This window comes from Eleutherodactylus coqui, chromosome 3 (assembly GCF_035609145.1).
Source record: "Eleutherodactylus coqui strain aEleCoq1 chromosome 3, aEleCoq1.hap1, whole genome shotgun sequence".
Lineage (NCBI taxonomy): Eukaryota > Metazoa > Chordata > Amphibia > Anura > Eleutherodactylidae > Eleutherodactylus > Eleutherodactylus coqui.
Window position 1 is genome coordinate 12,481,786 of NC_089839.1, and position 17,775 is coordinate 12,499,560.

General features: G+C 43.5%; 1 protein-coding gene across 2 annotated transcripts in view; it reads left to right on the forward strand.

Moving 5' to 3' along the window:
* EHD3 (EH domain containing 3) overlaps positions 1–17,775 on the forward strand; it is a 98,578-nt gene that overhangs the window by 67,654 nt on the left and 13,149 nt on the right. The gene's annotated exons all lie outside the window — the stretch shown is intronic.

A 17,775-nucleotide genomic window follows, 5' to 3' on the forward strand; every position in this document is an offset into this window, starting at 1 on the left:
CAAGATGGCTGCCTCCATTTTCTAACTCTGTGATTGGCCAGTGCTGATCATGTGAGCAGTGCTGGCCAATTGGAGATCAGGTATAATGCGTTGGCATTCTAACACTACCAATACTCTTATGGGTGGGTGAGTAGTTAGTCTAAAGATTGTGTTGGCCATCTTGGACAGCTGAAAATGGGGCCCAAACCTGGAGGGGTGGCAGAGAAGGCCGACTACAGATGATCTACCCTGTCGAGTCTCTGGATTGGAGGGTCACTTTACAGGGGTTTTCAATGGAGAATTCTATTGGTGACCTAATAGTTGATTGGCTGGGTTGTGTCGCTCGGGACCCCGAACGATCAGATGATTGTACACCCATTGACAGCGCCACAAATGCACAAGGGTCTGAGCGGAAGTCTCGGCGCCGACCTCTGTGTAGTGGCCGGCGCTTGTAACTGTAAGTGCAGATCTCATTGAAATCAACGCGAGCCGAGCCACATCACACGGACTTAAATAAATCCGCAGTGTATAACGACCGGACGACTTACCTTACAAATGGAGCCTTGTGGGCGCAGATTGATGCAGAATCGGAGAGGACGCCATACAGATTTTTCATCAGATCTGTGGCAAAATCCACCATGTGAAGAAGGTCTCCGGCTTTATTTTTGCTTCTGCCAAAATTGGGAACCCATTAGGGAAAGAAAATTCCCCCCCAAAAAGTTTACTTTCCTGTCATAGTGTCCACCCACCCCCCCACCCCCACTTGTGGCCAGCTGCCTTTCTGAGCCTTCGTTGTGTATCGCATTACTGTGAAGGCAAGAAGAGCGCATTGATGGGCCGGCTATAGACCATTGGGGTCAACGGTGTCATGGCTTCTCTTCTGGTTTGTAGCCTCCATAGACCTATATATGGCCAATAAAGATTGTCGAAGGCTCAGGCCCTCTTCACCCTGCGGGCTGTTACTCCAGGACTGGTTACTCAGAAAACTGCCTGGTGCCAGGACTGAACCGTCTCCCGTAACTTCCGTCCCGGTCCGTCTTTTACGCTGAGCAGGATGGCGCCATCCTCTGCATTTTTCTATCCAGCAAAAATAACTGTCCAGGACGGAAGGAACATGAGACCAAGGAAGTTTCTGTCGTGCCTATCCTTCCCGTGGTGCCGCCATGTTCTGTCCTGGTTCCATCCCCATGCAGTCTTCACCCATGCGTCCTGCTTTCTATATAAGGTGCGGACGGACCCAGCGCTGGAGTCCCCAAACGTCGTGTGATCTTCCCAGGGTGGTTCGGGGGTCCGTGTTTGCACTTTGCACGCTTCATCTGTTTTTCTCTTGTGTGTTTTATTCTCTCATCCAGCACGAAAGGCGAGTGGTTATAGCGGTCTGCGCAGATGCCTTTACGGAGGTATTGGAACGCACAAGAGCTTTCGCACTAAAATAAAGACTTATCCGGCTTCGTCCTGCATGAAGAATTAATTCTCCTAACTGCTCTTAGTAACATTCACAGTAACCGCTGCTGAGCATTCGCTCCAATGTAGAAGGGCCGCAGTGCGTTTTACATGGACGCCGTAACGCACACGTGTGACGTATAACTTCTGTCTACTCCTTTACATACATCACATCCATTACATACAGTATAGAAGTGTCACAGAGGCTCGTGGACCCCTTTAGTGCTGCTTAGTGTGCCTTTATGGAGACCGCTGGAATCGATTGTCATTAATTTGCGCAAGCGATTTTTGCATGCGCAAAATTGCTTGTGTGAAGAAGCCCGAATACCTAAATTTCCCTAATTTCAAGGAGGGGTCAGTTTTTTTTTTTGTTTTTTTTTTAAATTCCATTGTTTGTCCATAACTATAGTGGGGGCCTGCCTTTGCCATAGTTTTACTGCAACCTCCGTTGCGATTAACACAAAGGACAAGCGGGGATCAATTGGCTTCTATGGGAGAGTGTTGTGGGCATGGTCTGTCACCTGTGCAGGGAGGGGGAAGAGGTGAGCTGTGACCTCAGCTTTTGTGAATGCTGGATCCTGTGTTATGTATAGATAGGTGTCATCTGTAATTTTGGCTGTGATGTCACCTGTCACGTTTTCTCTACAGAACACGAAAACTCAACCTATTATATAAATCAGGTTTTTACATTATTTATTTTCTGATTTATGGATTTCCTTTAAAGTAACCCTCCAGCTTCATGACATCGTTCTGTCCCTTGCCCAGAGGGTGCAGGTGATATATTAGTGGTAGATCATCTTCACCGCCATCTTTCTGTTCCAACTGCTGTTTTCAGGCAGTCAAGGTGGCCAACACCATTTTCTAACTAGACTACGACCTGCTTTGTGATTGGCCAGTGCTGATCACATGAGTAGTGCTTGCCAATCACAGAGCAGGTATAGTACATTAGTAATCGTAACATTGATGCACTATGTGTGATTAGATAGCCCAAAGATGGTGGCGGTCATCTTGGTCCCTCTCCACCCTCCGTCCCAGGATAGAATTTTGCCCTGAAACCGGAGGGTTGCTTCAAAGCTGCTATACAGTGTGAAGACCCTGCATACAGCCCCCATATCTCAGCTTCCTGGCACCCTGTAAGCATAAAGTGCAGCTGAAGGTCTGTGAACTACACTCACAAGTAGAGCCGGCCCTTAGGGTCATTGACCTTATTCTGGGGTAGCACCATAGACGAATCCCCCCGATACCTGGAATAACAAACGCGAATGTAGAGGAGAATCAGGAAGCCCAGCTGCTATTATTGTCGTGAAAGTAAGTAGGAAGGAAATGCCAATTCCACCGTCCCACTTGTGGAGCGGTCACCACCGGGTCGGCTGAAGGGTTTTATCCTCGGGGTTCTGTAGCTTTTTGTCTCTGGATTGTCCTTAGCCAACCTCTAGAACACACAACCATTACTGGAATACTGACCCGCGAATGTAACAAACTAACGCAGAATAACAGCCAGCAATGTGCTACAAATCTGTTTAGATACATTTAGATACATTTCACTACTTTTGAAGTCACCTTTATACACATAATAAAACACAGATCTGCAACTTTCCAAGATGATAGAAATGAAGTCCATAGAGCAGATTTACCCGTTTACATCTACTGCCGTGTGACTTCAATCACAGCATGTAGGTACCCAACATACGTGTGGCTCGTACTGTGCAAGCCGTCATCTGGCACTGGCCTAGCCTGGGATACATGTATGTAAAGCTAGTAGGGATACATGGCTAGTGGAGTCGTATGGTCCCACTACTAAGATCCCTGCATGGTAAGGGTTTACGCAGTTCTGGTCCATGTGTGCCAGTCACAACACACAGACCCAATACAGTCAGCGCGGCTATTCAGGCAGGTTTTTGACACACAGCAATGGTCTATGGGAAAAAAAATTGCAGTATGTCCTATTCTGCTCTGATTTCTCAAACCACAGTTGTTCGCCCACTGGGTGTGCAGAAAAAAAGTGGAGCTCACATGGATGACCTCTGTATGTGCTCCATTTATCATGGATCGATGCTAAGAAACCCTAGGGGGAAAAAAAGGGTCTGCTGTTTTTTTATTTTTGTAGTCGAGACAAACGGATTGCATGCTGAACTTAAGGTACAGACCGCAGCATGCAGAATAAAATGTGTCCGCTTTTCATAAATGAAATTAGGACACGCCAACGATGGCCACTTCTTTGATAGTGTTCAATCCCATAAAAATGACAAGATCGGTTGCAACTATGTCAAACAGTACTTCAACTTCCACCATATACCAAGTCTTTGGGGAAGTCTTCATCTACCCAAAGCAGTGGGTCAAGTCCACAGAAATTCCTTAGATGTGAGGCCAGACAGGTGTCCCTCCCATAGGAATGATCAGAATTATGTAGAGTTACACCCCTTATATAATCCAAAGTTGCATTTTAGAGAGCTTCATGGTGGGACTCGCTCTGAGTTCTCTTAAAGGACAATTCTACGTAATGGGACTTATCTGCTTGTCTTGCTTATATAGTGCCAACATCTTCTGCAGCAATGTACGAGGGGGAGTCAAAAAATCATCTGCCCTCTGGCTGTAGAGTTTATTTTAATTAACTTTCAGAAAAGACAAATACGTTATTTTTCGACCTAATCTCCCTGCTTTTCATTACACTTTGTCCATCTGTCAACTAGCTTTCATATTCCCTCATTAAAAAGTGTTTTAGGCTGAGCTGCGCGCCACGAATGCACCGCTGTCTGCACCTCCTCATCAGACGGGAATCTTCGTCCTCTTAGGGCTACTTTCAGGGGATCACACAGGTGAGAGTCCGATGGGGCGAGATCAGGACAACAGGGAGGATGCTTTAACACTTCAAACTGATCAAAGAAATCAGTTCATGTGCAGTTGTGCATGCTGAATGTTTCATCGGACGTGGATGAGCGTCTAGCTCCTTCTTCATGGCTGACACTTGTGTTATCTTCCTCCTAACTTCTCTATCCATTCATACACACTTCTTCACAACAAAACCCTTGCTCCATACTGTGCACAAATTCTTTGACAAGTATTGGCACCCCCCCCCCCCCCCTCTCTCTTCCTCCAGACCACAAAAAAATAAATCCCTGCATGCTGAAAACCAGCAAAAAGATTAAAAAAGGCAAGTGTTAACCCTTTAAAAATGAGGGACAAATAGTAAAGGATGATGAGGACCAAGCAAATCTGTTAAATAGTTGTTTTGCCAGTGTATTCGTAGTGTCAGGTGAAATGCAGAATGATAAAGTAAACTCTCTATTAAATCTCACCAGTCTAACCCAGGAAGAAGTGCAGAGCTAGTTTAGGCTAATTTCACATGCGCGAGTGTGATACCGGGCCACAAAAGTCAGACCGGTATTGGGCTTGGAAATGTGCGACTTCCCCATGGATGTGAGACGTTTTTGTGTCAAAAACACCTCGCATCACTTCAGGGAAGTGGCGATCCTCTGACGTGGCTTAAAACATCAGCAAGTGTTTCCTATTGTTCTCAATGGGAAACCTCTCGCTTCCTTGCACCTCACAGGCCGTGCAATGTTTTTGTGGCCGCATTGAAAGCAATTGGCAAGGCATTACAAGGGAATGCCCAAAGATGGTGCATGCTGCGTTGTTTTTTTTCCCCGCACCGCGATGCGGGGAAAAAGTTGTTCATGTATATGACACGATCCAAAGGAACGGGGTTCATATTTGTGCGCGCATATCTGGAGCGATTTTTCTCTGCTGTGTGAAAATGGCCTTAGACCAACAAATAGCCAGGTCCCGATGGCATAAACCCCCAGGTTTTAAGGGAATTAAGTAATGTGATAGACACAGTCACTATAGACTCCTTAGATATAAAAAACAACTGTCTCCGTTCCACTGGATTAATGCGTAGCCAATGTGGTGCTGCTACTCAAAAAGAGGTCAAAAAGGGAACCTGGAAACTACAGGCCGGTAAGTCTGACTTCTATTGGGGGAAAATGTTTGAAGGGTTTCTAAGAGATGCCATCCTGGAGGACCTCTAGGAGAATAGCCGTATAACTCTGTATCAGCACGGGTTTATGAGAGATCGCTGCTGTCGAAGCAACCTGGTCAGCTTCTATGAGGAGGTAAGTTCTAGACCACACCGGGGAGTCACTGGATCTTGTGTATCTGGATTTTTCCAAAGCGTTTGATACTGTGCCCCATAATAGGTTGGTATATAAAATGTGAATGCTGGTGCGAATGTGTGTAAGTGGGAAAGTAAATGGTCAGCAATAGGAAGCAGAGGGGGTTTATAAATTGTACACACTCTCATTGGGTCACTGTTACTACTGGGAACCACAGGGGGAAGTATTGGAGGGGTCACTGTTACTGGTAGGGTACCACAGAGGTCAGTATTGGGGGTCACCATTACTAGGGGGGGGGGGTGAAACGGGGCAGTATTGGGGGGGTGCCCATTACTAGTAGGGTACCACAGGGGTCAGTATTGGGGGACACCATTACTGGTGGGGTAACCATTACTAGTGGGGTACCACAGGGGTCAGTATTGGGGTCACCATTACTGGTGGGGTACCACAGGAGGTGGTATTGGGCCTGATTCTTTTCAATATATTTATTATTGATCAGGTAGAGGAATAGCACAGTAAATTATCAATATTTGCAGATGATACAAAACTATGTAAAGAAAGTAACACCAAAGGACAGTGTATGGGTACAAATGGATCTGGTTAAACTGGGGGCAGAAGAGTGTAAATGAGTTTTAACACTGATAAATGTGAGTTTCTGCACATGAGCAGGAAATACATGTCACCAATACACACTAAATGGGAAACCACTGGGGAACACTGACATGGAGAAGGACTTGGGGATTTTGTAAGCTTAACTGAAGCAACCAGTGTCAGGCAGCTGCTGCCAAGGCAAATGGGATCATTGGGTGCCTCAAATAACTATGCATAGCTATAGCAGGGGACAGTACAGAGATCTCTCCCATCATCTATTATACCGAGGACTGTAACAAGAGGGCGCTCTAATAACTATGTATAGATATATCGGGCAGTCAGTACAGAGATCTCTCCCATCATCTATTATACCCAGGACTGTAACAAGGGGGCGCTCTAATAACTATGTATAGATATATCAAGGGTCAGTATAGAGATCTCTCCACTCATCTATTATACCAAGGACTGTAACAAGGGGGCGCTCTAATAACTATGCATAGATATAGCAGGGGACAGTACAGAGATCTCCCCCATCATCTATTATACCTAGAACTGTAACAAGGGGGTGCTCTAATAACTATGTATAACTATATCAGGGGTCAGTACAGAGATCTCTCCCATCATCTATTATACCCAAGGCTGTAACAAGGGGGCGCTCTAATAACTATGTATAGATATATTAGGGATCAGTACAGAGATCTCTCCCATCATCTATTATACCCAGGACTATAACAAGGGGGCGCTCTAATAACTATGTATAGATATATCAAGGGTCAGTACAGAGATCTCTCCACTCATCTATTATACCAAGGACTGTAACAAGGGGGCGCTCTAATAACTATGCATAGATATAGCAGGGGACAGTACAGAGATCTCCCCCATCATCTATTATACCTAGAACTGTAACAAGGGGGTGCTCTAATAACTATGTATAACTATATCAGGGGTCAGTACAGAGATCTCTCTCTCACATCATCTATTATACCGAAGACTGTAACAAGGGGGTTCTCTAATAACTATGTATAACTATATCAGGGGTCAGTACAGAGATCTCTCCCATCATCTATTATACCCAAGGCTGTAACAAGGGGGCGCTCTAATAACTATGTATAGATATATTAGGGATCAGTACAGAGATCTCTCCATCATCTATTATACCCAGGACTATAACAGGGGGGCGCTCTAATAACTATGTACAGATATATCAGGGGTCAGTACAGAGATCTCTCTCTCTTCCATCATCTATTACACCCAGGACTGTAACAAGGGGAGCGCCAATAATTATGTATAACTATATCAGGGTTCAGTACAGAGATCTCTCCATCATCTATTTATACCCAGGACTGTAACAGGGGCGCTCTAATAACTATGTATAATATATCAGGGGTCAGTACAGAGATCTCTCCCATCATCTCTTATACCCAGGACTGTAACAAGGGGGCGCTCTAATAACTATGTATAGATATATCAAGGGTCAGTACAGAGATCTCTCTCTCCCATCATCTATTATACCCAGGACTGTGACTGTAGCAAGAGCACACTCTCTACATCTAGACAAAAGAAGGTTTTTACACATATAGAAGGGGGTTCTTAACTGTAAGAGCAGTGAGACTGTGTAACACTGTGCCTGATGATGTGGTGATGGTGAATTCGGTAAAAGAATTTAAGAGGGGCCTGGACGCCATTCTTCAGCGTTAGAATAGTACATGTTATAGTTACTGATTACTTCAGAAGGGTCGGTGATCCGGGGATTATTCTGATTGCCAAATTGGAGTCGGGAAGGAATAATTTTTCCTCTAAAATGAACAAAATTGGCTTTTACCTCATTGGGGTTTTCTGCCTTCCTCTGGATCAACATTAGGGGTAATAGGCTGAAGGAGATGGACATGTCTTTTTTTTTTTTTTTCTTCACCAGCCTAAAACACCGCAGTTGGTTTCTGCAAGTGTGAAGGAAGAATCTATTTCCCATAACATGCTATGGACTGTATTTGCTGCGAATTTGCGGTGCAGACGCCGACCGCGGATTCCGCAATGCAAATATGTGCAATCTCAAACACATTGACACATGGGCCAGTTTCACCTATCAGTATCTTCTTGGAGTGTGCGGGAAACCCAATGCAACCATGGGGAGAGCAAGCAAGCTCCATGCAGATTTGAACCCAGCGACCTGGTGCTGCGGGATTTCTGGAGCATCACTTCCCAGGAGCCACACATTCTCCTAAATAAAGCGAATCCTAGTGCTTTTGGAAGTGATGATGGAAAATCCTGCAGTATTGTAAGCTACCTTTACTGGCGCTACGGTATAATAATAATAATAATAATAATAATAATAAACTTGTATAGCGCCAACATATTCCGCAGCGCTTACATAGACGGGGGATACAGAAAGACAAAAATTACAGAACCACAATTACATAGTAATCAGTTGATGGAAACAATAGGGGTGAGGGTCCTGCTCCAACGAGCTTACATACTACAAGTAATGGGGGGATACAGAAGGTAAAGGGGGTGGAGAGTGAGGGATGCTATACACATAGACAATGGTCAGATATTTGGCAGGATCGTTATGACTGCAGGGGCGGTTTATGATAGCTAGCAGGGGTTGCAGTCAGTAGGTCAGGGAGCATGTTATCAGGTGGAGTACAGAGGGGTTTGTTTAGGGAATGTGGTATGCCTCCCTGAAGAGGTGCGTTTTTAGAGCATGCCTGAAGTTCTGCGAGTCCTGGATTGCTCGGGTAGCCTTTGGTAGTGCGTTCCAGAGGACCAGTGCTGCTCTGGAGAATTCTTGGAGGCGGGAACGAGAAGTTCCAATTAAAGGGGCGCTCAGTCTGGTTTCATTAGCAGAGCGGAGAGCCCGGGCTGGGTGATGGACTGAGATGAGGGAGGCGATATAGGGGGGCGCTGCGCTGTGGAGGACTTTATGGATGAATGGCGTCTGAGTAGCGGCTGGACAGAAAGATGAGCCTGGCTGCCACATTCAGGATGGATTGGAGGGGGTAGAGTCTGGTGCAGGGGAGGCCGATCGGCTCGATTATTGCAACTCGTTGCTGAGAGTGGATGAGGGCAACAGTAAGCATTTTTAGCGTGTCTACAGTGAGGAAAGAGCGGATTCTTGTGATGTTCTTGAGGTGCAGCTGACATGTTCGGGCCAGAGATTGGATGTAGGGGGTAAATGATAGATCAGAGTCGAATATGACCCCAAGGCAGCGGGCGTGTTGTCTAGGAGTTATGGTGGCGCCACACACTGAGATGGAGATGTCAGGAGGAGGTCGGTTAGTGGAGGGTGGAAACACCAGTAAGTCAGTTTTAGAGACGTTTAGTTTTAGGTAGAGAGAGGACACAGTGTTAGAGACAACGGACAGACAGTCGGTGATGTTTTGGAGTAAAGGTGCAGAGATGTCACGGGCAGAGGTGTATAGCTGGGTGTCGTCAGCGTACAGGTGGTATTGGAGGTCAAATCTCCTGATGGTTTGTCCAATAGGGGCTGTGTAGATAGAGAAAAGGAGGGGGCCGAGGACAGAGCCCTGGGGGACCTCAACAGCAAGGGGAAGAAGAGGAGAGGTAGAGCCAGCAAAGGAGATGCTGAAAGAGCGGTCAGATAGGTAGGAGCAGAACCAGGTGAGGGCAGTGTCCTTTAGGCCGATGGAGCGAAGCATATTGAGGAGGAGTTTGTGGTCAACAGTGTCAAATGCTGCGGAGAGGTCGAGGAGGATCAGTAGGGAGTAATCGCTCCTCAATTTGGCTGTCCGGAGGTTGTTGAATACCCTTGTAAGGGCAGTTTGTCGAGTGTTTAGGTCAGAAACCAGACTGTAGGGGGTCTAGGAGAGAGTGCTCTGATAGATGGCTTACAAGGCGGGAGTAAACCAGGCATTCTAGTAGTTTGGAGATGAAGGGGAGATTAGAGATGGGTCGGTAGTTGGCAGCATCAGTCGCATCCAGAGTCTGCTTCTTTAGCAGTGGGGATATGATAGCGTGTTTGAAAGAAGAGGGAAAGATGCCAGAGGTCAGAGAGAGGTGGAATATAGTGGTGAGATGGCAGATGACCACTGGGGAGAGGGAGCGGAGGAGGTGTGAGGGGAGAGGGTCGCTAGTGCAGGTGGTGGGGCGAGCAGAGAAGAGCAATTTGGAGACTTCTTCCTCTGTCGCTGGACTAAGTACAGACAGTGAGCAGGAGCTAGATGCAGTGCTGACAAGACTAGATAGGCTGCCAGATAACGAGCAGAAGAAATGAGCAGCGGCCGAACCTTCTTCCAACTAAACCAAAAGTTTGTCAGGCCATTGAGATCTGAACCCACAACTAATCGCCGTGGCGGCTCTCTGTGGTCACAATACCTTTTACATGAGGTTAAAAAAAAACTTGAGTTCCTGTTAGAAAAATGGTCTGAACTAGAACTGACCTTTCTTTTTCCTATTTTACTAACAACACCAACCGAATAATTCCATATTTGATAGGATCCAAGCATAGAATGTCCTCAGCAATAGTGATAAATATGTCACCCTGTTCATGCAGTTTTCACGTATTTTCCAGGAATTTGTTCCAGAATCTCTAGCAAGGGTCATTCATGTGAGAAGCGTGCTTGCAAAGCATTGATACGCCTTCTTGGGAACGGTGGCCGCTCCACATAGGATATCATTTACTGCAGAACACACTTCCTAAATGTGATAAATGTGATGTATCGAACTCTGTTCTGGTTCCCCGGAGTGGGGTTAATTGAGTGAGAACACAGTGCAGCAGGAGGCGAGTGCTGCCGGAGAGGAAGTTGTGTCCAGTGACTTGTACATTGTATGGCAAAGGGGCCCAGTGCTGGCGGAACAGTGAGAGTGTGAGGGTGATAATCCTGCTGCGCGTCCTATTGTTATAATAGCAGTGGGATTCCATTACCTCCGATCTGATGTAATAGAGGAAAGGAGGCCTGAGTTTATACAGCTAAATCATAACCTAGAGGACTGCATAACCTAAACCACCTAACCAGCAATATAAATCTAAAATAAATACTGCAGATGCCTCCTATATACAAGCATAAAACTACTATAATACTGCCCCCTATGTACAAGCATGTAACAACTATAATACTGCCGCCTATGTACAAGCATAAAACTACTATAATACTGCCCCCTATGTACAAGCATGTAACAACTATAATACTGCCGCCTATGTACAAGAATATAACTACTATAATACTGCTCCCTATGTACAAGAATATAACTACTATAATACTGCTCCCTATGTACAAGAATAAAACTACTATAATACTGATCCCTATGTACAAGAATATAACTACTATAATACTGCCCCCTATGTACAAGAATATAACTGCTATAATACTGCCCCCTATGTACAAGAATATAACTACTATATTACTGCTCCTATATACAAGAATATAACTACTATAATACTGCCCCTATGTACAAGCATGTAACAACTATAATACTTCCCCCTATGTACAAGAATATAACTACTATAATACTGCCCCCTATGTACAAGAATATAACTACTATAATACTGCCCCCTATGTACAAGCATAAAACTACTATAATACTGCCCCCTATGTACTAGAATATAACTACTATAATACTGCTCCTTATGTACAAGAATATAACTACTATAATACTGCTCCCTATGTACAAGAATATAACTACTATAATACTGTCCCCTATGTACAAGAATATAACTACTATAATACTGCCCCTATGTACAAGAATATAACTACTATAATACTGCCCCCTATATACAAGAATATAACTACTATAATACTGCCCCTATGTACAAGTATATAACTACTATAATACTGCCCCTGTGTAAAAGAATATAACTACTATAATACTGCCCGCTATGTACAAGAATATAACTACTATAATACTGCCTCCTATGTACAAGAATATAACTACTATAATACTGCCCCCTATGTACAAGAATATAACTACTATAATACTGCCCCCTATATACAAGAATATAACTACTATAATACTGCCCCTATGTACAAGTATATAACTACTATAATACTGCCCCTGTGTAAAAGAATATAACTACTATAATACTGCCCGCTATGTACAAGAATATAACTACTATAATACTGCCTCCTATGTACAGGAATATAACTACTATAATACTGCCCCCTATGTACAAGAATATAACTACTATAACACTGCTCCAATGTACAAGAATATAACTACTATAATACTGCCCCCTATGTACAAGAATATAACTACTATAATACTGCCCCCTATATACAAGAATATAACTACTATAATACTGCCCCTGTGTACAAGAATCTAACTACTATAATACTGCCTCCTATGTACAGGAATATGACTACTATAATACTGCTCAAATGTACAAGAATATAACTACTATAATACTGCCCCCTATGTACAAGAATATAACTACTATAATACTGCCTCCTATGTACAGGAATATAACTACTATAATACTGCTCCCTATATACAAGAATATAACTACTATAATACTGCTCCCTATATACAAGAATATAACTACTATAATACTGCCCCCTATGTACAAGCATATAACTACTATAATACTGCCCCCTATGTACAAGTATATAACTACTATAATACTGCCCCCTATGTACAAGAATATAACTACTATAATACTGCCCCTATGTACAAGAATATATCTACTATAATACTGCTCCCCTATGTACAAGAATATAACTACTATAATACTGTCCCCTATGTACAAGAATATAACTACTATAATACTGTCCCCTATGTACAAGAATATAACTACTATAATACTGTCCCCTATGTACAAGAATATAACTACTATAATACTGCCCCTATGTACAAGAATATAACTACTATAATACTGCCCCCTATGTACAAGAATATAACTACTATAATACTGCCCCTATGTACAAGAATATATCTACTATAATACTGCTCCCCTATGTACAAGAATATAACTACTATAATACTGTCCCCTATGTACAAGAATATAACTACTATTATACTGTCCCCTATGTACAAGAATATAACTACTATAATACTGCCCCCTATGTACAAGAATATAACTACCATAATACTGCCCCCAATGTACAAGAATATAACTACCATAATACTGCCCCCAATGTACAAGAATATAACTACTATAATACTGCACCCTATGTACAAGAATATAACTACTATAATACTGTCCCCTATGTACAAGAATATAACTACTATAATACTGCCCCCTATGTACAAGAATATAACTACTATAATACTGCCCCTATGTACAAGAATATAACTACTATAATACTGCTCCCTATATACAAGAATATAACTACTATAATACTGCCCCCTATGTACAAGGATATAACTCCTATAATACTGCCCCCTATGTACAAGAATATAACTACTATAATACTGCCCCCTATGTACAAGAATATAACTACTATAATACTGCCCCCTATGTACAAGAATATAACTACTATAATACTGCCCCCTATGTACAAGAATATAACTACTATAATACTGTCCCCTATGTACAAGAATATAACTACTATAATACTGTCCCCTATATACAAGAATATAACTACTATAATACTGCCCCCTATGTACAAGGATATAACTGCTATAATACTGCCCCCTATGTACAAGAATATAACTACTATAATACTGCCTCCTATGTACAAGAATATAACTACTATAATACTGCCCCCTATGTACAAGAATATAACTACTATAATACTGCCTCCTATGTACAAGAATATAACTACTATAATACTGCCCCCTATGTACAAGAATATAACTACTATAATACTGCCCCCTATGTACAAGAATATAACTACTATAATACTGCTCCTATGTACAAGAATATAACTACTGTAATACTGCCTCCTATGTACAAGAATATAGCTACTATAATACTGCCCCTATGTACAAGAATATAACTACTATAATACTGCCCCCTATGTACAAGAATATAACTACTATAATACTGTCCCCTATGTACAAGAATATAACTACTATAATACTGTCCCCTATATACAAGAATATAACTACTATAATACTGCCCCCTATGTACAAGGATATAACTGCTATAATACTGCCCCCTATGTACAAGAATATAACTACTATAATACTGCCTCCTATGTACAAGAATATAACTACTATAATACTGCCCCCTATGTACAAGAATATAACTACTATAATACTGCCTCCTATGTACAAGAATATAACTACTATAATACTGCCCCCTATGTACAAGAATATAACTACTATAATACTGCCCCCTATGTACAAGAATATAACTACTATAATACTGCTCCCTATGTACAAGAATATAACTACTATAATACTGCCCCCTATGTACAAGAATATAACTACTATAATACTGCCCCCTTTGTACAGAAATTCCTGCAGCTCCTTTAATGTCTCCTATACTGCCCCTGTTGGCAGCCTCCTGGACCAATTTTTTTCTGGTCTTTTCTTACTTTGTGAGGGACGTCCAGTTCTTGGTAATGACACTGTTGTGCCAAATGTAACCCACTTCTTCCTGATGTCTTCTCTGTCCTCCATGGTACATGTAATGCCTTGGACATGTTCTGCTCCCCTTCTCCTGACTGACACCTTCCAACAATCAGACCCCTTTGATGTTCTGTAAGATCCTTACCGACCAACTAAGAAAATGTCAGGAAATCCTCCTGGAAAAGCCGAATGGGGGATCCAGAAGTAATGGCAGCAGAGTGCAGGCTACTATTTATCAGGAGGTTACATGTGATTGGCTAATTCTAAACACAACCCCATCCCCAAATATAAGAGGGTGTGAACACTTACGCAACCACATTATTTTAGTTTTGTTGTTTTTTGACCCTGAGAGATTTCGGTTTGTTTTCTGATGGAATTGTCCAGATAACGGGTCGCATGGACGATGGAAATAAGGCCTCCTGTCCACGGGCGTTTTTGCATTGCGTTCCCTGTGGCGATAATCCGGCCGTGGGGAATGCAATGCAAGCTTTCCATAGTGTTGCTATGGAAAGCGCCGGCCCCGTGTCCACGAGCAGAGAATCAATGCGATTCTCCGCTCGCGGCCGGCAATTCGCAGCATGCCGCGAATTGCCGTGATCCTCCACAGTCAGCCCACCTGTCAGGCTGACGGCAGAGATCCGTCTGCAGGCTCCTGCTCCCGGGTGGCAGCTCTGCGGCGGGATGCCGCAGCGCCCGTGGACAGGCAGCCTAAATCTGAAATGATTCATCTTTATCAGATTTTTTTAACATGACCCCAACCTGGCCCTATAACCGGGTGCAGACGTGTCACATCCACTGTAACTATGATGATACTGTATCGCTCTTGTAGCAGGTTGGTGTTAACCTTCCGCTCTTTCTGATGACCTTCCACTGTAATTAGTTGGCAGCTCACGGGACTCCTAGCCAGAATATGGCCGGGTGTGGAAAACACCTTGAAAATCCCATTATTCACACTTCCTATCCGAGGAACAAAGCTAGCTGGAATTCTAAGTCACCTGAGGAAGTGATGAGCCCCATGATCACATCCACCCCCGGATCCCCTGTGGGCAATCACCGCACTAATGCTGGAAGCCCAGACACAAATAAACCGCGCTCGCAACAATACGGCTTCTGGTATCGGCAGCAAATGACTAAACCTGCCCAGAACGGGCTGATTAATAACATTCTGAGAAAAAGGGTTCTTTTTTTCCTCTTTTATAATAATCACTTTTCACTGAAAGATCTGAAACCAATTCTGTCAGATACAAACTCTGCAAATGATTGGTTTCATAATCTGCTTTTTACTGACTCTCGCATCAGGTGAAATCACCCTTAGAATTAACTCAATAATCACAATGTTTGGGCCTTGAGATGTAAAGTAACCCTAGATCATGACGCTCCCTCCGCCGCGGCCCCAAACCTTGACGCTCCCTCCGCCACGGCCCCAAAGCTTGACGCTACCTCCGCCGCGGCCCCAAACCTTGACGCTCCCTTCGCCGCGGCCCCAAACCTTGACGCTCCCTCCGCCGCGGCCCCAAACCTTGACGCTCCCTCCGGCGCGGCCCCCCTGAATTTCTCCGTCTCTGGATAATTACATTAAGACCCCATTCACATGGATGATTTTCCTATCCTGTCAGTGTTTGTAACCCATGGACCCATTAAAGTAAGATGCACTATTCACACGTACATGTTTTAGGGACAACGGCGGTCTACATAAAAAAAACATTGCAGCATTGCTATATCTGGTCATGGACCAGAATCCTCCTTGAAAGTCTATAGAAGCATTAACTAAATGCAGGAAATGCGACTGTGCATTGCGTTTTTTATGCATGTTGCCTAGAGACAGTGGAAAAGAAGTGACATCAATTGGGCGTGTGTTTGTGTGTTTTTGTTTTTTCTGGTTTCTTATTGTGCATGCATGAAAAACAGATGACATGGATGGCACACAGATGTAAAAAGCTGATATACACAACAGAAACACATGCAACATACACAGTGAAATCGGCCAGTTTTTCATGGACCGAAATTGCATGTGCCCGTGGGAATGAGCCCTAGCAGTGCATTGATGTATAACCAGGTCTTTAGCATCCAGAGTCTTTTCCAGCCTAATGCATCTCTATAACACATCTTCTGAAAGCTGCTTGCATCGAGAGACGATTGGTTCACACTGACCAACTTTTCTTCAGAAAAAAACGATCTGTCGATAACCAGGCTTTGAGTGCCTTTATTTAATGGGTAAAGCACCTGTGAAACCTGCATTTCCACACTTCCAATCTCATCTCCTTAACGGAAACCCCTTATGCCAACTAGTTCTTGGAGAAGTCATTGGCACGAAGATTCAGTTTCTTTTCTTTCCCTCTCTGTGGATGTTATTGAAGATGTTCAACAAACGCCATAAACTGCACAGCTGTCTGTGTTATCAGTTACATTGTGTTGTCCAGTATCGGGGTTACATTGTGTTGTCCAGGATCGGGGTTACATTGTGTTCGTCCAGGATCGGGGTTACATTGTGTTCGTCCAGGATTGGGGTTTAGTTAACCATTCTGCTACATTTTATTTGTAACCAATGCAAAACTCCAGGGAATTCCAAAGGATTTGCTTCCTTTTTGCAGCCGTATACTGTAGGAGATCTTTTAATTAGGTTTTTCTGAACTTTGTGTTCTTTTTTGTTGTTCTTAGGAGTAAAGTTTATAGATCTTTGTTCTTATTAAAATCTACAAAAACAATGAAGCGATTTGGCTTTTGACCAGCTAAACACTCAAGTTATCAAATTCTTAATTCCTGCTGATCAGCTGCATAGGAAACCCACAGTGTGCAGCCTTGGCAAGAGCCCCAAACCGTAGGGGCTTCCAAACATATTAGGGGGACACGTATTATGTACACAACTCTATACATATAATAAAGTGAAGCTCCGCCCCTTCAAATTAATTTCTTTGCCAGACTTTGTATCTCTGCTCTATCTTCATTCTGTGGTCATGCAAGGAGTGGGGGTGGGGACCAAGAAAAGAAGAGCTGTGAAGGAGTCAGCAGGACAGTGGCTACAAAGTAATACAGTTGGCCCCGCTGATCGGAGGACATGACAAGTTCTCTTTAATTGGGGAAAACCCTTTTAATGAGCTAATGGAGCCAACTCTCATTCACAGCAGGACAGAAAAGGAATAACGGGACCATCAACAGCAGCTTGCTGATGGTTTCCAGAAAG